The sequence below is a fragment of the Triturus cristatus genome, chromosome 8 (assembly GCF_964204655.1).
Source record: "Triturus cristatus chromosome 8, aTriCri1.1, whole genome shotgun sequence".
Lineage (NCBI taxonomy): Eukaryota > Metazoa > Chordata > Amphibia > Caudata > Salamandridae > Triturus > Triturus cristatus.
Genome location: NC_140591.1, coordinates 736,866,028 through 736,891,619, shown reverse-complemented (window position 1 = coordinate 736,891,619; position 25,592 = coordinate 736,866,028). Strand labels below are relative to the sequence as shown.

Below are 25,592 nucleotides of genomic sequence, written 5' to 3'. Positions count from 1 at the left end.
TAGGGATGTCGGGCAGGTTGCATGAAAGAAATCTAAAGCCAGAGGCCCATGGAATAGCCAGTTCGGAGCAGTTTCATTACAGAAAAATCAACTGTAGGTATCTGTTTCTGTAGTGTAGTGGTTATCACGTTCGCCTCACACGCGAAAGGTCCCCGGTTCGAAACCGGGCAGAAACAGTTGTTATATTGTGTTGGCTACAATGTTGATAGGTGCCGTTTTGCCAGGGAATTGTCCAAGCCCTGAAGATTATTTCATGCAATCTCGTTCCAAGAAAGGGAATTCTCTCAAAACACTAAAGTAATCGGCGTGTGGATGTATCTGTTGGTTCTCAGACCTTGCTTTCAAAAGAGCCCTGCAATCGGTTCACTGCTCACCTAGAACAAGCATTAACATGGAGAATTGTTGGCACCAACAGGAATCTTATTTTAGTGGAGTGTTTCTGGCTTTGAGTGCAGAGGCCCTCGGCTCAATTCCAAGATGATCCTTCTCAGGGTGATGATACAAATGCATTGTCACCTTTACGTTTAATGTCAGAATCATTTATTTCCAGTTGGTGGTGTAAGAATGTTTGCAACAGTATGGCGATTTTTCCTAGCCATGCATGAATGAAAGCATATCACTCGCCTTTAGGTGTTTTTCTAATACATTGATATTTGCATCTTCCTTCCTAGCCTGCATGTTTGACTATCTTACAGGCTGCATGTAATAAGTATCACATCAGGGCCCTTCTTCTACTCAATTCACAACTGTTCTATCACGACATAGATAAGAAAGCTGCATCTGCTTTTGTTGTGTAGTGGTAATCAGGTTTACCTGACGTGTGAAAGCCCCATGCTTTGAAAGTACACAGTAACAAAGAAACCGATGACTTTTATAAAAAGGTGTCATGTGTGTCTCTTACTTTGCACAAAAAGTGCCAGAGATGACTTCATTTGCAGTCACTTGAAAAGTAGGGATTCTCCAATAAATGGTAAATGGTTGAAACAAATCTGAAGAAATGCATGACATACCTGTGTGTGTGTGTGTATGCATGTATGTATATATAGGGAGAGAGAGAGCGTCAATATAAACAGACTTTATTTCAATCAAGCTGTCTTTTCTATCCTTCAGGAGCAGAATGTTCTGATCATCAGCGCTCCAGAATGTAGTGTTTTCTTGGCAAGCATCACATATTGTGATGTGTTAGCTAAAAGTTCCATATCCTAGAGACTGATATATTCCTCTGTACTTGTACCTTGGGGATTCATCAAAACCTGGCATCATAAGCAGCTTTCTACTGCCACAGACTGGACAGCGAAACAATTTAAAATATCCCAGAAAAAGAAAATAAGCATGCTTAATCAGAGCTTTCTGGACAGGAAGGACATTTGAGCAAGTGAGGAATAAGCACTGCTTTTGTTAATTTGCATAGGCAGAATAGAGACTTCTGGGAAAAGGCCGAAATTACAGTCACAGAAAATGGCTGCATCTATAGAGAACGCTAAGAAGTGTTGGCAGCTTTTCCTCTGACCCTGGCCACTTTTACAAGCAATCCTATGATAGTCAGCAGGACCCACCCTAAAAAGGAAGGGGCATCCACTTGGACCCTTTCCACCTTTTCTAAATCTCGCCTGATTGAGCCTGATTGAGCACTGATTGAGCAGATAAGCACATGTCATTCTCATTTCAGAAAGGTATTGGTTAGCTTGCTGCTAGCAGCTCAGTTATGTTATGATGTTAGAGGCTATGCAAGGAATGCTTTAGTCCAGCGATATGCAGTTTTTATTGCGCCTTGCATTCAGCAGGAAGATCTTTAGCTTGAATCTGTGGCCTAGGTATTCACCTTGGTATTTCTTTTGGCAGAAAGTGAAGGAGTATTTAAGAGAAAATGCACAATGTGTTTCTTATGTTGTTATGAACAACTTGTTACTCTTTCTCATTAAGCTTCAGCCACTGAAGAAATATATAAATAAGGGCTGACTTCCTGTAAGACGTGTCCAAAGCTGGGACGGAATAAAAGGAGACACTTGTAAATGATAGTGCTATCGTTTGAGAAAGGGTAAGTTGAGACTGACTTTCATGCGTATTCACAGACCAAGCATCATAAAGATACCAGCATGATCTTCATTGCGGGCTTAGAGCCGGTATTAGCTTTTGAGAGGTAAGAGGATTTTGAGGGCTCGTTGGTCGAGGGGTATGATTCTCGCTTTGGGTGCGAGAGGTCCCGGGTTCAAATCCCGGACGAGCCCTTTTCTTGGTACTCTTTTCAAGTTGTTTTGAAGTTTGCGTTTCAAAACCAACATCAATTTTTTCTTTGCAGTAGTGGATAATTCTTTGCTAGAGTCTCATGCTTCAGCCCTGCCCAGTCTGAGCTAATACCAAACATCTGGTCTTGCATGGCATGTACGAGCGTTCAGCTAGGGATGTCGGGCAGGTTGCATGAAAGAAATCTAAAGCCAGAGGCCCATGGAATAGCCAGTTCGGAGCAGTTTCATTACAGAAAAATCAACTGTAGGTATCTGTTTCTGTAGTGTAGTGGTTATCACGTTCGCCTCACACGCGAAAGGTCCCCGGTTCGAAACCGGGCAGAAACAGTTGTTATATTGTGTTGGCTACAATGTTGATAGGTGCCGTTTTGCCATGGAATTGTCCAAGCCCTGAAGATTATTTCATGCAATCTCGTTCCAAGAAAGGGAATTCTCTCAAAACACTAAAGTAATCGGCGTGTGGATGTATCTGTTGGTTCTCAGGCCTTGCTTTCAAAAGAGCCCTGCAATCGGTTCACTGCTCACCTAGAACAAGCATTAACATGGAGAATTGTTGGCACCAACAGGAATCTTATTTTAGTGGAGTGTTTCTGGCTTTGAGTGCAGAGGCCCTCGGCTCAATTCCAAGATGATCCTTCTCAGGGTGATGATACAAATGCATTGTCACCTTTACGTTTAATGTCAGAATCATTTATTTCCAGTTGGTGGTGTAAGAATGTTTGCAACAGTATGGCGATTTTTCCTAGCCATGCATGAATGAAAGCATATCACTCGCCTTTAGGTGTTTTTCTAATACATTGATATTTGCATCTTCCTTCCTAGCCTGCATGTTTGACTATCTTACAGGCTGCATGTAATAAGTATCACATCAGGGCCCTTCTTCTACTCAATTCACAACTGTTCTATCACGACATAGATAAGAAAGCTGCATCTGCTTTTGTTGTGTAGTGGTAATCAGGTTTACCTGACGTGTGAAAGCCCCATGCTTTGAAAGTACACAGTAACAAAGAAACCGATGACTTTTATAAAAAGGTGTCATGTGTGTCTCTTACTTTGCACAAAAAGTGCCAGAGATGACTTCATTTGCAGTCACTTGAAAAGTAGGGATTCTCCAATAAATGGTAAATGGTTGAAACAAATCTGAAGAAATGCATGACATACCTGTGTGTGTGTGTGTATGCATGTATGTATATATAGGGAGAGAGAGAGCGTCAATATAAACAGACTTTATTTCAATCAAGCTGTCTTTTCTATCCTTCAGGAGCAGAATGTTCTGATCATCAGCGCTCCAGAATGTAGTGTTTTCTTGGCAAGCATCACATATTGTGATGTGTTAGCTAAAAGTTCCATATCCTAGAGACTGATATATTCCTCTGTACTTGTACCTTGGGGATTCATCAAAACCTGGCATCATAAGCAGCTTTCTACTGCCACAGACTGGACAGCGAAACAATTTAAAATATCCCAGAAAAAGAAAATAAGCATGCTTAATCAGAGCTTTCTGGACAGGAAGGACATTTGAGCAAGTGAGGAATAAGCACTGCTTTTGTTAATTTGCATAGGCAGAATAGAGACTTCTGGGAAAAGGCCGAAATTACAGTCACAGAAAATGGCTGCATCTATAGAGAACGCTAAGAAGTGTTGGCAGCTTTTCCTCTGACCCTGGCCACTTTTACAAGCAATCCTATGATAGTCAGCAGGACCCACCCTAAAAAGGAAGGGGCATCCACTTGGACCCTTTCCACCTTTTCTAAATCTCGCCTGATCGAGCCTGATTGAGCACTGATTGAGCAGATAAGCACATGTCATTCTCATTTCAGAAAGGTATTGGTTAGCTTGCTGCTAGCAGCTCAGTTATGTTATGATGTTAGAGGCTATGCAAGGAATGCTTTAGTCCAGCGATATGCAGTTTTTAATGCGCCTTGCATTCAGCAGGAAGATCTTTAGCTTGAATCTGTGGCCTAGGTATTCACCTTGGTATTTCTTTTGGCACAAAGTGAAGGAGTATTTAAGAGAAAATGCACAATGTGTTTCTTATGTTGTTATGAACAACTTGTTACTCTTTCTCATTAAGCTTCAGCCACTGAAGAAATATATAAATAAGGGCTGACTTCCTGTAAGACGTGTCCAAAGCTGGGACGGAATAAAAGGAGACACTTGTAAATGATAGTGCTATCGTTTGAGAAAGGGTAAGTTGAGACTGACTTTCATGCGTATTCACAGACCAAGCATCATAAAGATACCAGCATGATCTTCATTGCGGGCTTAGAGCCGGTATTAGCTTTTGAGAGGTAAGAGGATTTTGAGGGCTCGTTGGTCTAGGGGTATGATTCTCGCTTTGGGTGCGAGAGGTCCCGGGTTCAAATCCCGGACGAGCCCTTTTCTTGGTACTCTTTTCAAGTTGTTTTGAAGTTTGCGTTTCAAAACCAACATCAATTTTTTCTTTGCAGTAGTGGATAATTCTTTGCTAGAGTCTCATGCTTCAGCCCTGCCCAGTCTGAGCTAATACCAAACATCTGGTCTTGCATGGCATGTACGAGCGTTCAGCTAGGGATGTCGGGCAGGTTGCATGAAAGAAATCTAAAGCCAGAGGCCCATGGAATAGCCAGTTCGGAGCAGTTTCATTACAGAAAAATCAACTGTAGGTATCTGTTTCTGTAGTGTAGTGGTTATCACGTTCGCCTCACACGCGAAAGGTCCCCGGTTCGAAACCGGGCAGAAACAGTTGTTATATTGTGTTGGCTACAATGTTGATAGGTGCCGTTTTGCCATGGAATTGTCCAAGCCCTGAAGATTATTTCATGCAATCTCGTTCCAAGAAAGGGAATTCTCTCAAAACACTAAAGTAATCGGCGTGTGGATGTATCTGTTGGTTCTCAGACCTTGCTTTCAAAAGAGCCCTGCAATCGGTTCACTGCTCACCTAGAACAAGCATTAACATGGAGAATTGTTGGCACCAACAGGAATCTTATTTTAGTGGAGTGTTTCTGGCTTTGAGTGCAGAGGCCCTCGGCTCAATTCCAAGATGATCCTTCTCAGGGTGATGATACAAATGCATTGTCACCTTTACGTTTAATGTCAGAATCATTTATTTCCAGTTGGTGGTGTAAGAATGTTTGCAACAGTATGGCGATTTTTCCTAGCCATGCATGAATGAAAGCATATCACTCGCCTTTAGGTGTTTTTCTAATACATTGATATTTGCATCTTCCTTCCTAGCCTGCATGTTTGACTATCTTACAGGCTGCATGTAATAAGTATCACATCAGGGCCCTTCTTCTACTCAATTCACAACTGTTCTATCACGACATAGATAAGAAAGCTGCATCTGCTTTTGTTGTGTAGTGGTAATCAGGTTTACCTGACGTGTGAAAGCCCCATGCTTTGAAAGTACACAGTAACAAAGAAACCGATGACTTTTATAAAAAGGTGTCATGTGTGTCTCTTACTTTGCACAAAAAGTGCCAGAGATGACTTCATTTGCAGTCACTTGAAAAGTAGGGATTCTCCAATAAATGGTAAATGGTTGAAACAAATCTGAAGAAATGCATGACATACCTGTGTGTGTGTGTGTATGCATGTATGTATATATAGGGAGAGAGAGAGCGTCAATATAAACAGACTTTATTTCAATCAAGCTGTCTTTTCTATCCTTCAGGAGCAGAATGTTCTGATCATCAGCGCTCCAGAATGTAGTGTTTTCTTGGCAAGCATCACATATTGTGATGTGTTAGCTAAAAGTTCCATATCCTAGAGACTGATATATTCCTCTGTACTTGTACCTTGGGGATTCATCAAAACCTGGCATCATAAGCAGCTTTCTACTGCCACAGACTGGACAGCGAAACAATTTAAAATATCCCAGAAAAAGAAAATAAGCATGCTTAATCAGAGCTTTCTGGACAGGAAGGACATTTGAGCAAGTGAGGAATAAGCACTGCTTTTGTTAATTTGCATAGGCAGAATAGAGACTTCTGGGAAAAGGCCGAAATTACAGTCACAGAAAATGGCTGCATCTATAGAGAACGCTAAGAAGTGTTGGCAGCTTTTCCTCTGACCCTGGCCACTTTTACAAGCAATCCTATGATAGTCAGCAGGACCCACCCTAAAAAGGAAGGGGCATCCACTTGGACCCTTTCCACCTTTTCTAAATCTCGCCTGATCGAGCCTGATTGAGCACTGATTGAGCAGATAAGCACATGTCATTCTCATTTCAGAAAGGTATTGGTTAGCTTGCTGCTAGCAGCTCAGTTATGTTATGATGTTAGAGGCTATGCAAGGAATGCTTTAGTCCAGCGATATGCAGTTTTTAATGCGCCTTGCATTCAGCAGGAAGATCTTTAGCTTGAATCTGTGGCCTAGGTATTCACCTTGGTATTTCTTTTGGCACAAAGTGAAGGAGTATTTAAGAGAAAATGCACAATGTGTTTCTTATGTTGTTATGAACAACTTGTTACTCTTTCTCATTAAGCTTCAGCCACTGAAGAAATATATAAATAAGGGCTGACTTCCTGTAAGACGTGTCCAAAGCTGGGACGGAATAAAAGGAGACACTTGTAAATGATAGTGCTATCGTTTGAGAAAGGGTAAGTTGAGACTGACTTTCATGCGTATTCACAGACCAAGCATCATAAAGATACCAGCATGATCTTCATTGCGGGCTTAGAGCCGGTATTAGCTTTTGAGAGGTAAGAGGATTTTGAGGGCTCGTTGGTCTAGGGGTATGATTCTCGCTTTGGGTGCGAGAGGTCCTGGGTTCAAATCCCGGACGAGCCCTTTTCTTGGTACTCTTTTCAAGTTGTTTTGAAGTTTGCGTTTCAAAACCAACATCAATTTTTTCTTTGCAGTAGTGGATAATTCTTTGCTAGAGTCTCATGCTTCAGCCCTGCCCAGTCTGAGCTAATACCAAACATCTGGTCTTGCATGGCATGTACGAGCGTTCAGCTAGGGATGTCGGGCAGGTTGCATGAAAGAAATCTAAAGCCAGAGGCCCATGGAATAGCCAGTTCGGAGCAGTTTCATTACAGAAAAATCAACTGTAGGTATCTGTTTCTGTAGTGTAGTGGTTATCACGTTCGCCTCACACGCGAAAGGTCCCCGGTTCGAAACCGGGCAGAAACAGTTGTTATATTGTGTTGGCTACAATGTTGATAGGTGCCGTTTTGCCATGGAATTGTCCAAGCCCTGAAGATTATTTCATGCAATCTCGTTCCAAGAAAGGGAATTCTCTCAAAACACTAAAGTAATCGGCGTGTGGATGTATCTGTTGGTTCTCAGACCTTGCTTTCAAAAGAGCCCTGCAATCGGTTCACTGCTCACCTAGAACAAGCATTAACATGGAGAATTGTTGGCACCAACAGGAATCTTATTTTAGTGGAGTGTTTCTGGCTTTGAGTGCAGAGGCCCTCGGCTCAATTCCAAGATGATCCTTCTCAGGGTGATGATACAAATGCATTGTCACCTTTACGTTTAATGTCAGAATCATTTATTTCCAGTTGGTGGTGTAAGAATGTTTGCAACAGTATGGCGATTTTTCCTAGCCATGCATGAATGAAAGCATATCACTCGCCTTTAGGTGTTTTTCTAATACATTGATATTTGCATCTTCCTTCCTAGCCTGCATGTTTGACTATCTTACAGGCTGCATGTAATAAGTATCACATCAGGGCCCTTCTTCTACTCAATTCACAACTGTTCTATCACGACATAGATAAGAAAGCTGCATCTGCTTTTGTTGTGTAGTGGTAATCAGGTTTACCTGACGTGTGAAAGCCCCATGCTTTGAAAGTACACAGTAACAAAGAAACCGATGACTTTTATAAAAAGGTGTCATGTGTGTCTCTTACTTTGCACAAAAAGTGCCAGAGATGACTTCATTTGCAGTCACTTGAAAAGTAGGGATTCTCCAATAAATGGTAAATGGTTGAAACAAATCTGAAGAAATGCATGACATACCTGTGTGTGTGTGTGTATGCATGTATGTATATATAGGGAGAGAGAGAGCGTCAATATAAACAGACTTTATTTCAATCAAGCTGTCTTTTCTATCCTTCAGGAGCAGAATGTTCTGATCATCAGCGCTCCAGAATGTAGTGTTTTCTTGGCAAGCATCACATATTGTGATGTGTTAGCTAAAAGTTCCATATCCTAGAGACTGATATATTCCTCTGTACTTGTACCTTGGGGATTCATCAAAACCTGGCATCATAAGCAGCTTTCTACTGCCACAGACTGGACAGCGAAACAATTTAAAATATCCCAGAAAAAGAAAATAAGCATGCTTAATCAGAGCTTTCTGGACAGGAAGGACATTTGAGCAAGTGAGGAATAAGCACTGCTTTTGTTAATTTGCATAGGCAGAATAGAGACTTCTGGGAAAAGGCCGAAATTACAGTCACAGAAAATGGCTGCATCTATAGAGAACGCTAAGAAGTGTTGGCAGCTTTTCCTCTGACCCTGGCCACTTTTACAAGCAATCCTATGATAGTCAGCAGGACCCACCCTAAAAAGGAAGGGGCATCCACTTGGACCCTTTCCACCTTTTCTAAATCTCGCCTGATCGAGCCTGATTGAGCACTGATTGAGCAGATAAGCACATGTCATTCTCATTTCAGAAAGGTATTGGTTAGCTTGCTGCTAGCAGCTCAGTTATGTTATGATGTTAGAGGCTATGCAAGGAATGCTTTAGTCCAGCGATATGCAGTTTTTATTGCGCCTTGCATTCAGCAGGAAGATCTTTAGCTTGAATCTGTGGCCTAGGTATTCACCTTGGTATTTCTTTTGGCACAAAGTGAAGGAGTATTTAAGAGAAAATGCACAATGTGTTTCTTATGTTGTTATGAACAACTTGTTACTCTTTCTCATTAAGCTTCAGCCACTGAAGAAATATATAAATAAGGGCTGACTTCCTGTAAGACGTGTCCAAAGCTGGGACGGAATAAAAGGAGACACTTGTAAATGATAGTGCTATCGTTTGAGAAAGGGTAAGTTGAGACTGACTTTCATGCGTATTCACAGACCAAGCATCATAAAGATACCAGCATGATCTTCATTGCGGGCTTAGAGCCGGTATTAGCTTTTGAGAGGTAAGAGGATTTTGAGGGCTCGTTGGTCGAGGGGTATGATTCTCGCTTTGGGTGCGAGAGGTCCCGGGTTCAAATCCCGGACGAGCCCTTTTCTTGGTACTCTTTTCAAGTTGTTTTGAAGTTTGCGTTTCAAAACCAACATCAATTTTTTCTTTGCAGTAGTGGATAATTCTTTGCTAGAGTCTCATGCTTCAGCCCTGCCCAGTCTGAGCTAATACCAAACATCTGGTCTTGCATGGCATGTACGAGCGTTCAGCTAGGGATGTCGGGCAGGTTGCATGAAAGAAATCTAAAGCCAGAGGCCCATGGAATAGCCAGTTCGGAGCAGTTTCATTACAGAAAAATCAACTGTAGGTATCTGTTTCTGTAGTGTAGTGGTTATCACGTTCGCCTCACACGCGAAAGGTCCCCGGTTCGAAACCGGGCAGAAACAGTTGTTATATTGTGTTGGCTACAATGTTGATAGGTGCCGTTTTGCCATGGAATTGTCCAAGCCCTGAAGATTATTTCATGCAATCTCGTTCCAAGAAAGGGAATTCTCTCAAAACACTAAAGTAATCGGCGTGTGGATGTATCTGTTGGTTCTCAGACCTTGCTTTCAAAAGAGCCCTGCAATCGGTTCACTGCTCACCTAGAACAAGCATTAACATGGAGAATTGTTGGCACCAACAGGAATCTTATTTTAGTGGAGTGTTTCTGGCTTTGAGTGCAGAGGCCCTCGGCTCAATTCCAAGATGATCCTTCTCAGGGTGATGATACAAATGCATTGTCACCTTTACGTTTAATGTCAGAATCATTTATTTCCAGTTGGTGGTGTAAGAATGTTTGCAACAGTATGGCGATTTTTCCTAGCCATGCATGAATGAAAGCATATCACTCGCCTTTAGGTGTTTTTCTAATACATTGATATTTGCATCTTCCTTCCTAGCCTGCATGTTTGACTATCTTACAGGCTGCATGTAATAAGTATCACATCAGGGCCCTTCTTCTACTCAATTCACAACTGTTCTATCACGACATAGATAAGAAAGCTGCATCTGCTTTTGTTGTGTAGTGGTAATCAGGTTTACCTGACGTGTGAAAGCCCCATGCTTTGAAAGTACACAGTAACAAAGAAACCGATGACTTTTATAAAAAGGTGTCATGTGTGTCTCTTACTTTGCACAAAAAGTGCCAGAGATGACTTCATTTGCAGTCACTTGAAAAGTAGGGATTCTCCAATAAATGGTAAATGGTTGAAACAAATCTGAAGAAATGCATGACATACCTGTGTGTGTGTGTGTATGCATGTATGTATATATAGGGAGAGAGAGAGCGTCAATATAAACAGACTTTATTTCAATCAAGCTGTCTTTTCTATCCTTCAGGAGCAGAATGTTCTGATCATCAGCGCTCCAGAATGTAGTGTTTTCTTGGCAAGCATCACATATTGTGATGTGTTAGCTAAAAGTTCCATATCCTAGAGACTGATATATTCCTCTGTACTTGTACCTTGGGGATTCATCAAAACCTGGCATCATAAGCAGCTTTCTACTGCCACAGACTGGACAGCGAAACAATTTAAAATATCCCAGAAAAAGAAAATAAGCATGCTTAATCAGAGCTTTCTGGACAGGAAGGACATTTGAGCAAGTGAGGAATAAGCACTGCTTTTGTTAATTTGCATAGGCAGAATAGAGACTTCTGGGAAAAGGCCGAAATTACAGTCACAGAAAATGGCTGCATCTATAGAGAACGCTAAGAAGTGTTGGCAGCTTTTCCTCTGACCCTGGCCACTTTTACAAGCAATCCTATGATAGTCAGCAGGACCCACCCTAAAAAGGAAGGGGCATCCACTTGGACCCTTTCCACCTTTTCTAAATCTCGCCTGATCGAGCCTGATTGAGCACTGATTGAGCAGATAAGCACATGTCATTCTCATTTCAGAAAGGTATTGGTTAGCTTGCTGCTAGCAGCTCAGTTATGTTATGATGTTAGAGGCTATGCAAGGAATGCTTTAGTCCAGCGATATGCAGTTTTTATTGCGCCTTGCATTCAGCAGGAAGATCTTTAGCTTGAATCTGTGGCCTAGGTATTCACCTTGGTATTTCTTTTGGCACAAAGTGAAGGAGTATTTGAGAGAAAATGCACAATGTGTTTCTTATGTTGTTATGAACAACTTGTTACTCTTTCTCATTAAGCTTCAGCCACTGAAGAAATATATAAATAAGGGCTGACTTCCTGTAAGACGTGTCCAAAGCTGGGACGGAATAAAAGGAGACACTTGTAAATGATAGTGCTATCGTTTGAGAAAGGGTAAGTTGAGACTGACTTTCATGCGTATTCACAGACCAAGCATCATAAAGATACCAGCATGATCTTCATTGCGGGCTTAGAGCCGGTATTAGCTTTTGAGAGGTAAGAGGATTTTGAGGGCTCGTTGGTCTAGGGGTATGATTCTCGCTTTGGGTGCGAGAGGTCCCGGGTTCAAATCCCGGACGAGCCCTTTTCTTGGTACTCTTTTCAAGTTGTTTTGAAGTTTGCGTTTCAAAACCAACATCAATTTTTTCTTTGCAGTAGTGGATAATTCTTTGCTAGAGTCTCATGCTTCAGCCCTGCCCAGTCTGAGCTAATACCAAACATCTGGTCTTGCATGGCATGTACGAGCGTTCAGCTAGGGATGTCGGGCAGGTTGCATGAAAGAAATCTAAAGCCAGAGGCCCATGGAATAGCCAGTTCGGAGCAGTTTCATTACAGAAAAATCAACTGTAGGTATCTGTTTCTGTAGTGTAGTGGTTATCACGTTCGCCTCACACGCGAAAGGTCCCCGGTTCGAAACCGGGCAGAAACAGTTGTTATATTGTGTTGGCTACAATGTTGATAGGTGCCGTTTTGCCATGGAATTGTCCAAGCCCTGAAGATTATTTCATGCAATCTCGTTCCAAGAAAGGGAATTCTCTCAAAACACTAAAGTAATCGGCGTGTGGATGTATCTGTTGGTTCTCAGACCTTGCTTTCAAAAGAGCCCTGCAATCGGTTCACTGCTCACCTAGAACAAGCATTAACATGGAGAATTGTTGGCACCAACAGGAATCTTATTTTAGTGGAGTGTTTCTGGCTTTGAGTGCAGAGGCCCTCGGCTCAATTCCAAGATGATCCTTCTCAGGGTGATGATACAAATGCATTGTCACCTTTACGTTTAATGTCAGAATCATTTATTTCCAGTTGGTGGTGTAAGAATGTTTGCAACAGTATGGCGATTTTTCCTAGCCATGCATGAATGAAAGCATATCACTCGCCTTTAGGTGTTTTTCTAATACATTGATATTTGCATCTTCCTTCCTAGCCTGCATGTTTGACTATCTTACAGGCTGCATGTAATAAGTATCACATCAGGGCCCTTCTTCTACTCAATTCACAACTGTTCTATCACGACATAGATAAGAAAGCTGCATCTGCTTTTGTTGTGTAGTGGTAATCAGGTTTACCTGACGTGTGAAAGCCCCATGCTTTGAAAGTACACAGTAACAAAGAAACCGATGACTTTTATAAAAAGGTGTCATGTGTGTCTCTTACTTTGCACAAAAAGTGCCAGAGATGACTTCATTTGCAGTCACTTGAAAAGTAGGGATTCTCCAATAAATGGTAAATGGTTGAAACAAATCTGAAGAAATGCATGACATACCTGTGTGTGTGTGTGTATGCATGTATGTATATATAGGGAGAGAGAGAGCGTCAATATAAACAGACTTTATTTCAATCAAGCTGTCTTTTCTATCCTTCAGGAGCAGAATGTTCTGATCATCAGCGCTCCAGAATGTAGTGTTTTCTTGGCAAGCATCACATATTGTGATGTGTTAGCTAAAAGTTCCATATCCTAGAGACTGATATATTCCTCTGTACTTGTACCTTGGGGATTCATCAAAACCTGGCATCATAAGCAGCTTTCTACTGCCACAGACTGGACAGCGAAACAATTTAAAATATCCCAGAAAAAGAAAATAAGCATGCTTAATCAGAGCTTTCTGGACAGGAAGGACATTTGAGCAAGTGAGGAATAAGCACTGCTTTTGTTAATTTGCATAGGCAGAATAGAGACTTCTGGGAAAAGGCCGAAATTACAGTCACAGAAAATGGCTGCATCTATAGAGAACGCTAAGAAGTGTTGGCAGCTTTTCCTCTGACCCTGGCCACTTTTACAAGCAATCCTATGATAGTCAGCAGGACCCACCCTAAAAAGGAAGGGGCATCCACTTGGACCCTTTCCACCTTTTCTAAATCTCGCCTGATCGAGCCTGATTGAGCACTGATTGAGCAGATAAGCACATGTCATTCTCATTTCAGAAAGGTATTGGTTAGCTTGCTGCTAGCAGCTCAGTTATGTTATGATGTTAGAGGCTATGCAAGGAATGCTTTAGTCCAGCGATATGCAGTTTTTATTGCGCCTTGCATTCAGCAGGAAGATCTTTAGCTTGAATCTGTGGCCTAGGTATTCACCTTGGTATTTCTTTTGGCACAAAGTGAAGGAGTATTTAAGAGAAAATGCACAATGTGTTTCTTATGTTGTTATGAACAACTTGTTACTCTTTCTCATTAAGCTTCAGCCACTGAAGAAATATATAAATAAGGGCTGACTTCCTGTAAGACGTGTCCAAAGCTGGGACGGAATAAAAGGAGACACTTGTAAATGATAGTGCTATCGTTTGAGAAAGGGTAAGTTGAGACTGACTTTCATGCGTATTCACAGACCAAGCATCATAAAGATACCAGCATGATCTTCATTGCGGGCTTAGAGCCGGTATTAGCTTTTGAGAGGTAAGAGGATTTTGAGGGCTCGTTGGTCGAGGGGTATGATTCTCGCTTTGGGTGCGAGAGGTCCCGGGTTCAAATCCCGGACGAGCCCTTTTCTTGGTACTCTTTTCAAGTTGTTTTGAAGTTTGCGTTTCAAAACCAACATCAATTTTTTCTTTGCAGTAGTGGATAATTCTTTGCTAGAGTCTCATGCTTCAGCCCTGCCCAGTCTGAGCTAATACCAAACATCTGGTCTTGCATGGCATGTACGAGCGTTCAGCTAGGGATGTCGGGCAGGTTGCATGAAAGAAATCTAAAGCCAGAGGCCCATGGAATAGCCAGTTCGGAGCAGTTTCATTACAGAAAAATCAACTGTAGGTATCTGTTTCTGTAGTGTAGTGGTTATCACGTTCGCCTCACACGCGAAAGGTCCCCGGTTCGAAACCGGGCAGAAACAGTTGTTATATTGTGTTGGCTACAATGTTGATAGGTGCCGTTTTGCCATGGAATTGTCCAAGCCCTGAAGATTATTTCATGCAATCTCGTTCCAAGAAAGGGAATTCTCTCAAAACACTAAAGTAATCGGCGTGTGGATGTATCTGTTGGTTCTCAGACCTTGCTTTCAAAAGAGCCCTGCAATCGGTTCACTGCTCACCTAGAACAAGCATTAACATGGAGAATTGTTGGCACCAACAGGAATCTTATTTTAGTGGAGTGTTTCTGGCTTTGAGTGCAGAGGCCCTCGGCTCAATTCCAAGATGATCCTTCTCAGGGTGATGATACAAATGCATTGTCACCTTTACGTTTAATGTCAGAATCATTTATTTCCAGTTGGTGGTGTAAGAATGTTTGCAACAGTATGGCGATTTTTCCTAGCCATGCATGAATGAAAGCATATCACTCGCCTTTAGGTGTTTTTCTAATACATTGATATTTGCATCTTCCTTCCTAGCCTGCATGTTTGACTATCTTACAGGCTGCATGTAATAAGTATCACATCAGGGCCCTTCTTCTACTCAATTCACAACTGTTCTATCACGACATAGATAAGAAAGCTGCATCTGCTTTTGTTGTGTAGTGGTAATCAGGTTTACCTGACGTGTGAAAGCCCCATGCTTTGAAAGTACACAGTAACAAAGAAACCGATGACTTTTATAAAAAGGTGTCATGTGTGTCTCTTACTTTGCACAAAAAGTGCCAGAGATGACTTCATTTGCAGTCACTTGAAAAGTAGGGATTCTCCAATAAATGGTAAATGGTTGAAACAAATCTGAAGAAATGCATGACATACCTGTGTGTGTGTGTGTATGCATGTATGTATATATAGGGAGAGAGAGAGCGTCAATATAAACAGACTTTATTTCAATCAAGCTGTCTTTTCTATCCTTCAGGAGCAGAATGTTCTGATCATCAGCGCTCCAGAATGTAGTGTTTTCTTGGCAAGCATCACATATTGTGATGTGTTAGCTAAAAGTTCCATATCCTAGAGACTGATATATTCCTCTGTACTTGTACCTTGGGGATTCATCAAAACCTGGCATCATAAGCAGCTTTCTACTGCCACAGACTGGACAGCGAAACAATTTAAAATATCCCAGAAAAAGAAAATAAGCATGCTTAATCAGAGCTTTCTGGACAGGAAGGACATTTGAGCAAGTGAGGAATAAGCACTGCTTTTGTTAATTTGCATAGGCAGAATAGAGACTTCTGGGAAAAGGCCGAAATTACAGTCACAGAAAATGGCTGCATCTATAGAGAACGCTAAGAAGTGTTGGCAGCTTTTCCTCTGACCCTGGCCACTTTTACAAGCAATCCTATGATAGTCAGCAGGACCCACCCTAAAAAGGAAGGGGCATCCACTTGGACCCTTTCCACCTTTTCTAAATCTCGCCTGATCGAGCCTGATTGAGCACTGATTGAGCAGATAAGCACATGTCATTCTCATTTCAGAAAGGTATTGGTTAGCTTGCTGCTAGCAGCTCAGTTATGTTATGATGTTAGAGGCTATGCAAGGAATGCTTTAGTCCAGCGATATGCAGTTTTTATTGCGCCTTGCATTCAGCAGGAAGATCTTTAGCTTGAATCTGTGGCCTAGGTATTCACCTTGGTATTTCTTTTGGCACAAAGTGAAGGAGTATTTAAGAGAAAATGCACAATGTGTTTCTTATGTTGTTATGAACAACTTGTTACTCTTTCTCATTAAGCTTCAGCCACTGAAGAAATATATAAATAAGGGCTGACTTCCTGTAAGACGTGTCCAAAGCTGGGACGGAATAAAAGGAGACACTTGTAAATGATAGTGCTATCGTTTGAGAAAGGGTAAGTTGAGACTGACTTTCATGCGTATTCACAGACCAAGCATCATAAAGATACCAGCATGATCTTCATTGCGGGCTTAGAGCCGGTATTAGCTTTTGAGAGGTAAGAGGATTTTGAGGGCTCGTTGGTCGAGGGGTATGATTCTCGCTTTGGGTGCGAGAGGTCCCGGGTTCAAATCCCGGACGAGCCCTTTTCTTGGTACTCTTTTCAAGTTGTTTTGAAGTTTGCGTTTCAAAACCAACATCAATTTTTTCTTTGCAGTAGTGGATAATTCTTTGCTAGAGTCTCATGCTTCAGCCCTGCCCAGTCTGAGCTAATACCAAACATCTGGTCTTGCATGGCATGTACGAGCGTTCAGCTAGGGATGTCGGGCAGGTTGCATGAAAGAAATCTAAAGCCAGAGGCCCATGGAATAGCCAGTTCGGAGCAGTTTCATTACAGAAAAATCAACTGTAGGTATCTGTTTCTGTAGTGTAGTGGTTATCACGTTCGCCTCACACGCGAAAGGTCCCCGGTTCGAAACCGGGCAGAAACAGTTGTTATATTGTGTTGGCTACAATGTTGATAGGTGCCGTTTTGCCATGGAATTGTCCAAGCCCTGAAGATTATTTCATGCAATCTCGTTCCAAGAAAGGGAATTCTCTCAAAACACTAAAGTAATCGGCGTGTGGATGTATCTGTTGGTTCTCAGACCTTGCTTTCAAAAGAGCCCTGCAATCGGTTCACTGCTCACCTAGAACAAGCATTAACATGGAGAATTGTTGGCACCAACAGGAATCTTATTTTAGTGGAGTGTTTCTGGCTTTGAGTGCAGAGGCCCTCGGCTCAATTCCAAGATGATCCTTCTCAGGGTGATGATACAAATGCATTGTCACCTTTACGTTTAATGTCAGAATCATTTATTTCCAGTTGGTGGTGTAAGAATGTTTGCAACAGTATGGCGATTTTTCCTAGCCATGCATGAATGAAAGCATATCACTCGCCTTTAGGTGTTTTTCTAATACATTGATATTTGCATCTTCCTTCCTAGCCTGCATGTTTGACTATCTTACAGGCTGCATGTAATAAGTATCACATCAGGGCCCTTCTTCTACTCAATTCACAACTGTTCTATCACGACATAGATAAGAAAGCTGCATCTGCTTTTGTTGTGTAGTGGTAATCAGGTTTACCTGACGTGTGAAAGCCCCATGCTTTGAAAGTACACAGTAACAAAGAAACCGATGACTTTTATAAAAAGGTGTCATGTGTGTCTCTTACTTTGCACAAAAAGTGCCAGAGATGACTTCATTTGCAGTCACTTGAAAAGTAGGGATTCTCCAATAAATGGTAAATGGTTGAAACAAATCTGAAGAAATGCATGACATACCTGTGTGTGTGTGTGTATGCATGTATGTATATATAGGGAGAGAGAGAGCGTCAATATAAACAGACTTTATTTCAATCAAGCTGTCTTTTCTATCCTTCAGGAGCAGAATGTTCTGATCATCAGCGCTCCAGAATGTAGTGTTTTCTTGGCAAGCATCACATATTGTGATGTGTTAGCTAAAAGTTCCATATCCTAGAGACTGATATATTCCTCTGTACTTGTACCTTGGGGATTCATCAAAACCTGGCATCATAAGCAGCTTTCTACTGCCACAGACTGGACAGCGAAACAATTTAAAATATCCCAGAAAAAGAAAATAAGCATGCTTAATCAGAGCTTTCTGGACAGGAAGGACATTTGAGCAAGTGAGGAATAAGCACTGCTTTTGTTAATTTGCATAGGCAGAATAGAGACTTCTGGGAAAAGGCCGAAATTACAGTCACAGAAAATGGCTGCATCTATAGAGAACGCTAAGAAGTGTTGGCAGCTTTTCCTCTGACCCTGGCCACTTTTACAAGCAATCCTATGATAGTCAGCAGGACCCACCCTAAAAAGGAAGGGGCATCCACTTGGACCCTTTCCACCTTTTCTAAATCTCGCCTGATCGAGCCTGATTGAGCACTGATTGAGCAGATAAGCACATGTCATTCTCATTTCAGAAAGGTATTGGTTAGCTTGCTGCTAGCAGCTCAGTTATGTTATGATGTTAGAGGCTATGCAAGGAATGCTTTAGTCCAGCGATATGCAGTTTTTATTGCGCCTTGCATTCAGCAGGAAGATCTTTAGCTTGAATCTGTGGCCTAGGTATTCACCTTGGTATTTCTTTTGGCACAAAGTGAAGGAGTATTTAAGAGAAAATGCACAATGTGTTTCTTATGTTGTTATGAACAACTTGTTACTCTTTCTCATTAAGCTTCAGCCACTGAAGAAATATATAAATAAGGGCTGACTTCCTGTAAGACGTGTCCAAAGCTGGGACGGAATAAAAGGAGACACTTGTAAATGATAGTGCTATCGTTTGAGAAAGGGTAAGTTGAGACTGACTTTCATGCGTATTCACAGACCAAGCATCATAAAGATACCAGCATGATCTTCATTGCGGGCTTAGAGCCGGTATTAGCTTTTGAGAGGTAAGAGGATTTTGAGGGCTCGTTGGTCGAGGGGTATGATTCTCGCTTTGGGTGCGAGAGGTCCCGGGTTCAAATCCCGGACGAGCCCTTTTCTTGGTACTCTTTTCAAGTTGTTTTGAAGTTTGCGTTTCAAAACCAACATCAATTTTTTCTTTGCAGTAGTGGATAATTCTTTGCTAGAGTCTCATGCTTCAGCCCTGCCCAGTCTGAGCTAATACCAAACATCTGGTCTTGCATGGCATGTACGAGCGTTCAGCTAGGGATGTCGGGCAGGTTGCATGAAAGAAATCTAAAGCCAGAGGCCCATGGAATAGCCAGTTCGGAGCAGTTTCATTACAGAAAAATCAACTGTAGGTATCTGTTTCTGTAGTGTAGTGGTTATCACGTTCGCCTCACACGCGAAAGGTCCCCGGTTCGAAACCGGGCAGAAACAGTTGTTATATTGTGTTGGCTACAATGTTGATAGGTGCCGTTTTGCCATGGAATTGTCCAAGCCCTGAAGATTATTTCATGCAATCTCGTTCCAAGAAAGGGAATTCTCTCAAAACACTAAAGTAATCGGCGTGTGGATGTATCTGTTGGTTCTCAGACCTTGCTTTCAAAAGAGCCCTGCAATCGGTTCACTGCTCACCTAGAACAAGCATTAACATGGAGAATTGTTGGCACCAACAGGAATCTTATTTTAGTGGAGTGTTTCTGGCTTTGAGTGCAGAGGCCCTCGGCTCAATTCCAAGATGATCCTTCTCAGGGTGATGATACAAATGCATTGTCACCTTTACGTTTAATGTCAGAATCATTTATTTCCAGTTGGTGGTGTAAGAATGTTTGCAACAGTATGGCGATTTTTCCTAGCCATGCATGAATGAAAGCATATCACTCGCCTTTAGGTGTTTTTCTAATACATTGATATTTGCATCTTCCTTCCTAGCCTGCATGTTTGACTATCTTACAGGCTGCATGTAATAAGTATCACATCAGGGCCCTTCTTCTACTCAATTCACAACTGTTCTATCACGACATAGATAAGAAAGCTGCATCTGCTTTTGTTGTGTAGTGGTAATCAGGTTTACCTGACGTGTGAAAGCCCCATGCTTTGAAAGTACACAGTAACAAAGAAACCGATGACTTTTATAAAAAGGTGTCATGTGTGTCTCTTACTTTGCACAAAAAGTGCCAGAGATGACTTCATTTGCAGTCACTTGAAAAGTAGGGATTCTCCAATAAATGGTAAATGGTTGAAACAAATCTGAAGAAATGCATGACATACCTGTGTGTGTGTGTGTATGCATGTATGTATATATAGGGAGAGAGAGAGCGTCAATATAAACAGACTTTATTTCAATCAAGCTGTCTTTTCTATCCTTCAGGAGCAGAATGTTCTGATCATCAGCGCTCCAGAATGTAGTGTTTTCTTGGCAAGCATCACATATTGTGATGTGTTAGCTAAAAGTTCCATATCCTAGAGACTGATATATTCCTCTGTACTTGTACCTTGGGGATTCATCAAAACCTGGCATCATAAGCAGCTTTCTACTGCCACAGACTGGACAGCGAAACAATTTAAAATATCCCAGAAAAAGAAAATAAGCATGCTTAATCAGAGCTTTCTGGACAGGAAGGACATTTGAGCAAGTGAGGAATAAGCACTGCTTTTGTTAATTTGCATAGGCAGAATAGAGACTTCTGGGAAAAGGCCGAAATTACAGTCACAGAAAATGGCTGCATCTATAGAGAACGCTAAGAAGTGTTGGCAGCTTTTCCTCTGACCCTGGCCACTTTTACAAGCAATCCTATGATAGTCAGCAGGACCCACCCTAAAAAGGAAGGGGCATCCACTTGGACCCTTTCCACCTTTTCTAAATCTCGCCTGATCGAGCCTGATTGAGCACTGATTGAGCAGATAAGCACATGTCATTCTCATTTCAGAAAGGTATTGGTTAGCTTGCTGCTAGCAGCTCAGTTATGTTATGATGTTAGAGGCTATGCAAGGAATGCTTTAGTCCAGCGATATGCAGTTTTTAATGCGCCTTGCATTCAGCAGGAAGATCTTTAGCTTGAATCTGTGGCCTAGGTATTCACCTTGGTATTTCTTTTGGCACAAAGTGAAGGAGTATTTAAGAGAAAATGCACAATGTGTTTCTTATGTTGTTATGAACAACTTGTTACTCTTTCTCATTAAGCTTCAGCCACTGAAGAAATATATAAATAAGGGCTGACTTCCTGTAAGACGTGTCCAAAGCTGGGACGGAATAAAAGGAGACACTTGTAAATGATAGTGCTATCGTTTGAGAAAGGGTAAGTTGAGACTGACTTTCATGCGTATTCACAGACCAAGCATCATAAAGATACCAGCATGATCTTCATTGCGGGCTTAGAGCCGGTATTAGCTTTTGAGAGGTAAGAGGATTTTGAGGGCTCGTTGGTCTAGGGGTATGATTCTCGCTTTGGGTGCGAGAGGTCCCGGGTTCAAATCCCGGACGAGCCCTTTTCTTGGTACTCTTTTCAAGTTGTTTTGAAGTTTGCGTTTCAAAACCAACATCAATTTTTTCTTTGCAGTAGTGGATAATTCTTTGCTAGAGTCTCATGCTTCAGCCCTGCCCAGTCTGAGCTAATACCAAACATCTGGTCTTGCATGGCATGTACGAGCGTTCAGCTAGGGATGTCGGGCAGGTTGCATGAAAGAAATCTAAAGCCAGAGGCCCATGGAATAGCCAGTTCGGAGCAGTTTCATTACAGAAAAATCAACTGTAGGTATCTGTTTCTGTAGTGTAGTGGTTATCACGTTCGCCTCACACGCGAAAGGTCCCCGGTTCGAAACCGGGCAGAAACAGTTGTTATATTGTGTTGGCTACAATGTTGATAGGTGCCGTTTTGCCATGGAATTGTCCAAGCCCTGAAGATTATTTCATGCAATCTCGTTCCAAGAAAGGGAATTCTCTCAAAACACTAAAGTAATCGGCGTGTGGATGTATCTGTTGGTTCTCAGACCTTGCTTTCAAAAGAGCCCTGCAATCGGTTCACTGCTCACCTAGAACAAGCATTAACATGGAGAATTGTTGGCACCAACAGGAATCTTATTTTAGTGGAGTGTTTCTGGCTTTGAGTGCAGAGGCCCTCGGCTCAATTCCAAGATGATCCTTCTCAGGGTGATGATACAAATGCATTGTCACCTTTACGTTTAATGTCAGAATCATTTATTTCCAGTTGGTGGTGTAAGAATGTTTGCAACAGTATGGCGATTTTTCCTAGCCATGCATGAATGAAAGCATATCACTCGCCTTTAGGTGTTTTTCTAATACATTGATATTTGCATCTTCCTTCCTAGCCTGCATGTTTGACTATCTTACAGGCTGCATGTAATAAGTATCACATCAGGGCCCTTCTTCTACTCAATTCACAACTGTTCTATCACGACATAGATAAGAAAGCTGCATCTGCTTTTGTTGTGTAGTGGTAATCAGGTTTACCTGACGTGTGAAAGCCCCATGCTTTGAAAGTACACAGTAACAAAGAAACCGATGACTTTTATAAAAAGGTGTCATGTGTGTCTCTTACTTTGCACAAAAAGTGCCAGAGATGACTTCATTTGCAGTCACTTGAAAAGTAGGGATTCTCCAATAAATGGTAAATGGTTGAAACAAATCTGAAGAAATGCATGACATACCTGTGTGTGTGTGTGTATGCATGTATGTATATATAGGGAGAGAGAGAGCGTCAATATAAACAGACTTTATTTCAATCAAGCTGTCTTTTCTATCCTTCAGGAGCAGAATGTTCTGATCATCAGCGCTCCAGAATGTAGTGTTTTCTTGGCAAGCATCACATATTGTGATGTGTTAGCTAAAAGTTCCATATCCTAGAGACTGATATATTCCTCTGTACTTGTACCTTGGGGATTCATCAAAACCTGGCATCATAAGCAGCTTTCTACTGCCACAGACTGGACAGCGAAACAATTTAAAATATCCCAGAAAAAGAAAATAAGCATGCTTAATCAGAGCTTTCTGGACAGGAAGGACATTTGAGCAAGTGAGGAATAAGCACTGCTTTTGTTAATTTGCATAGGCAGAATAGAGACTTCTGGGAAAAGGCCGAAATTACAGTCACAGAAAATGGCTGCATCTATAGAGAACGCTAAGAAGTGTTGGCAGCTTTTCCTCTGACCCTGGCCACTTTTACAAGCAATCCTATGATAGTCAGCAGGACCCACCCTAAAAAGGAAGGGGCATCCACTTGGACCCTTTCCACCTTTTCTAAATCTCGCCTGATCGAGCCTGATTGAGCACTGATTGAGCAGATAAGCACATGTCATTCTCATTTCAGAAAGGTATTGGTTAGCTTGCTGCTAGCAGCTCAGTTATGTTATGATGTTAGAGGCTATGCAAGGAATGCTTTAGTCCAGCGATATGCAGTTTTTATTGCGCCTTGCATTCAGCAGGAAGATCTTTAGCTTGAATCTGTGGCCTAGGTATTCACCTTGGTATTTCTTTTGGCACAAAGTGAAGGAGTATTTAAGAGAAAATGCACAATGTGTTTCTTATGTTGTTATGAACAACTTGTTACTCTTTCTCATTAAGCTTCAGCCACTGAAGAAATATATAAATAAGGGCTGACTTCCTGTAAGACGTGTCCAAAGCTGGGACGGAATAAAAGGAGACACTTGTAAATGATAGTGCTATCGTTTGAGAAAGGGTAAGTTGAGACTGACTTTCATGCGTATTCACAGACCAAGCATCATAAAGATACCAGCATGATCTTCATTGCGGGCTTAGAGCCGGTATTAGCTTTTGAGAGGTAAGAGGATTTTGAGGGCTCGTTGGTCGAGGGGTATGATTCTCGCTTTGGGTGCGAGAGGTCCCGGGTTCAAATCCCGGACGAGCCCTTTTCTTGGTACTCTTTTCAAGTTGTTTTGAAGTTTGCGTTTCAAAACCAACATCAATTTTTTCTTTGCAGTAGTGGATAATTCTTTGCTAGAGTCTCATGCTTCAGCCCTGCCCAGTCTGAGCTAATACCAAACATCTGGTCTTGCATGGCATGTACGAGCGTTCAGCTAGGGATGTCGGGCAGGTTGCATGAAAGAAATCTAAAGCCAGAGGCCCATGGAATAGCCAGTTCGGAGCAGTTTCATTACAGAAAAATCAACTGTAGGTATCTGTTTCTGTAGTGTAGTGGTTATCACGTTCGCCTCACACGCGAAAGGTCCCCGGTTCGAAACCGGGCAGAAACAGTTGTTATATTGTGTTGGCTACAATGTTGATAGGTGCCGTTTTGCCATGGAATTGTCCAAGCCCTGAAGATTATTTCATGCAATCTCGTTCCAAGAAAGGGAATTCTCTCAAAACACTAAAGTAATCGGCGTGTGGATGTATCTGTTGGTTCTCAGACCTTGCTTTCAAAAGAGCCCTGCAATCGGTTCACTGCTCACCTAGAACAAGCATTAACATGGAGAATTGTTGGCACCAACAGGAATCTTATTTTAGTGGAGTGTTTCTGGCTTTGAGTGCAGAGGCCCTCGGCTCAATTCCAAGATGATCCTTCTCAGGGTGATGATACAAATGCATTGTCACCTTTACGTTTAATGTCAGAATCATTTATTTCCAGTTGGTGGTGTAAGAATGTTTGCAACAGTATGGCGATTTTTCCTAGCCATGCATGAATGAAAGCATATCACTCGCCTTTAGGTGTTTTTCTAATACATTGATATTTGCATCTTCCTTCCTAGCCTGCATGTTTGACTATCTTACAGGCTGCATGTAATAAGTATCACATCAGGGCCCTTCTTCTACTCAATTCACAACTGTTCTATCACGACATAGATAAGAAAGCTGCATCTGCTTTTGTTGTGTAGTGGTAATCAGGTTTACCTGACGTGTGAAAGCCCCATGCTTTGAAAGTACACAGTAACAAAGAAACCGATGACTTTTATAAAAAGGTGTCATGTGTGTCTCTTACTTTGCACAAAAAGTGCCAGAGATGACTTCATTTGCAGTCACTTGAAAAGTAGGGATTCTCCAATAAATGGTAAATGGTTGAAACAAATCTGAAGAAATGCATGACATACCTGTGTGTGTGTGTGTATGCATGTATGTATATATAGGGAGAGAGAGAGCGTCAATATAAACAGACTTTATTTCAATCAAGCTGTCTTTTCTATCCTTCAGGAGCAGAATGTTCTGATCATCAGCGCTCCAGAATGTAGTGTTTTCTTGGCAAGCATCACATATTGTGATGTGTTAGCTAAAAGTTCCATATCCTAGAGACTGATATATTCCTCTGTACTTGTACCTTGGGGATTCATCAAAACCTGGCATCATAAGCAGCTTTCTACTGCCACAGACTGGACAGCGAAACAATTTAAAATATCCCAGAAAAAGAAAATAAGCATGCTTAATCAGAGCTTTCTGGACAGGAAGGACATTTGAGCAAGTGAGGAATAAGCACTGCTTTTGTTAATTTGCATAGGCAGAATAGAGACTTCTGGGAAAAGGCCGAAATTACAGTCACAGAAAATGGCTGCATCTATAGAGAACGCTAAGAAGTGTTGGCAGCTTTTCCTCTGACCCTGGCCACTTTTACAAGCAATCCTATGATAGTCAGCAGGACCCACCCTAAAAAGGAAGGGGCATCCACTTGGACCCTTTCCACCTTTTCTAAATCTCGCCTGATCGAGCCT

At 41.8% G+C, this 25,592-nt stretch overlaps 14 non-coding genes across 14 annotated transcripts; all 14 read left to right on the top strand.

The window, feature by feature from the left end:
* Window positions 1–103: 103 nt before the first annotated feature.
* Window positions 104–176, top strand: TRNAV-CAC (transfer RNA valine (anticodon CAC)). The gene has a single exon. It is a non-coding gene; the product is annotated as a tRNA-Val (tRNA).
* Window positions 177–2,500: 2,324 nt separating this feature from the next.
* Window positions 2,501–2,573, top strand: TRNAV-CAC (transfer RNA valine (anticodon CAC)). Its single transcript has one exon. It is a non-coding gene; the product is annotated as a tRNA-Val (tRNA).
* Window positions 2,574–4,553: 1,980 nt separating this feature from the next.
* TRNAP-UGG (transfer RNA proline (anticodon UGG)) lies at window positions 4,554–4,625 on the top strand. Its single transcript has one exon. It is a non-coding gene; the product is annotated as a tRNA-Pro (tRNA).
* A 272-nt stretch (window positions 4,626–4,897) lies between these two features.
* TRNAV-CAC (transfer RNA valine (anticodon CAC)) lies at window positions 4,898–4,970 on the top strand. Its single transcript has one exon. It is a non-coding gene; the product is annotated as a tRNA-Val (tRNA).
* A 2,324-nt stretch (window positions 4,971–7,294) lies between these two features.
* Window positions 7,295–7,367, top strand: TRNAV-CAC (transfer RNA valine (anticodon CAC)). Its single transcript has one exon. It is a non-coding gene; the product is annotated as a tRNA-Val (tRNA).
* Window positions 7,368–9,691: 2,324 nt separating this feature from the next.
* TRNAV-CAC (transfer RNA valine (anticodon CAC)) lies at window positions 9,692–9,764 on the top strand. Its single transcript has one exon. It is a non-coding gene; the product is annotated as a tRNA-Val (tRNA).
* Window positions 9,765–11,744: 1,980 nt separating this feature from the next.
* On the top strand, window positions 11,745–11,816 carry TRNAP-UGG (transfer RNA proline (anticodon UGG)). Its single transcript has one exon. It is a non-coding gene; the product is annotated as a tRNA-Pro (tRNA).
* Window positions 11,817–12,088: 272 nt separating this feature from the next.
* On the top strand, window positions 12,089–12,161 carry TRNAV-CAC (transfer RNA valine (anticodon CAC)). Its single transcript has one exon. It is a non-coding gene; the product is annotated as a tRNA-Val (tRNA).
* Window positions 12,162–14,485: 2,324 nt separating this feature from the next.
* TRNAV-CAC (transfer RNA valine (anticodon CAC)) lies at window positions 14,486–14,558 on the top strand. The gene has a single exon. It is a non-coding gene; the product is annotated as a tRNA-Val (tRNA).
* Window positions 14,559–16,882: 2,324 nt separating this feature from the next.
* TRNAV-CAC (transfer RNA valine (anticodon CAC)) lies at window positions 16,883–16,955 on the top strand. The gene has a single exon. It is a non-coding gene; the product is annotated as a tRNA-Val (tRNA).
* Window positions 16,956–19,279: 2,324 nt separating this feature from the next.
* TRNAV-CAC (transfer RNA valine (anticodon CAC)) lies at window positions 19,280–19,352 on the top strand. Its single transcript has one exon. It is a non-coding gene; the product is annotated as a tRNA-Val (tRNA).
* Window positions 19,353–21,332: 1,980 nt separating this feature from the next.
* On the top strand, window positions 21,333–21,404 carry TRNAP-UGG (transfer RNA proline (anticodon UGG)). The gene has a single exon. It is a non-coding gene; the product is annotated as a tRNA-Pro (tRNA).
* A 272-nt stretch (window positions 21,405–21,676) lies between these two features.
* Window positions 21,677–21,749, top strand: TRNAV-CAC (transfer RNA valine (anticodon CAC)). The gene has a single exon. It is a non-coding gene; the product is annotated as a tRNA-Val (tRNA).
* Window positions 21,750–24,073: 2,324 nt separating this feature from the next.
* Window positions 24,074–24,146, top strand: TRNAV-CAC (transfer RNA valine (anticodon CAC)). The gene has a single exon. It is a non-coding gene; the product is annotated as a tRNA-Val (tRNA).
* Window positions 24,147–25,592: the final 1,446 nt, after the last annotated feature.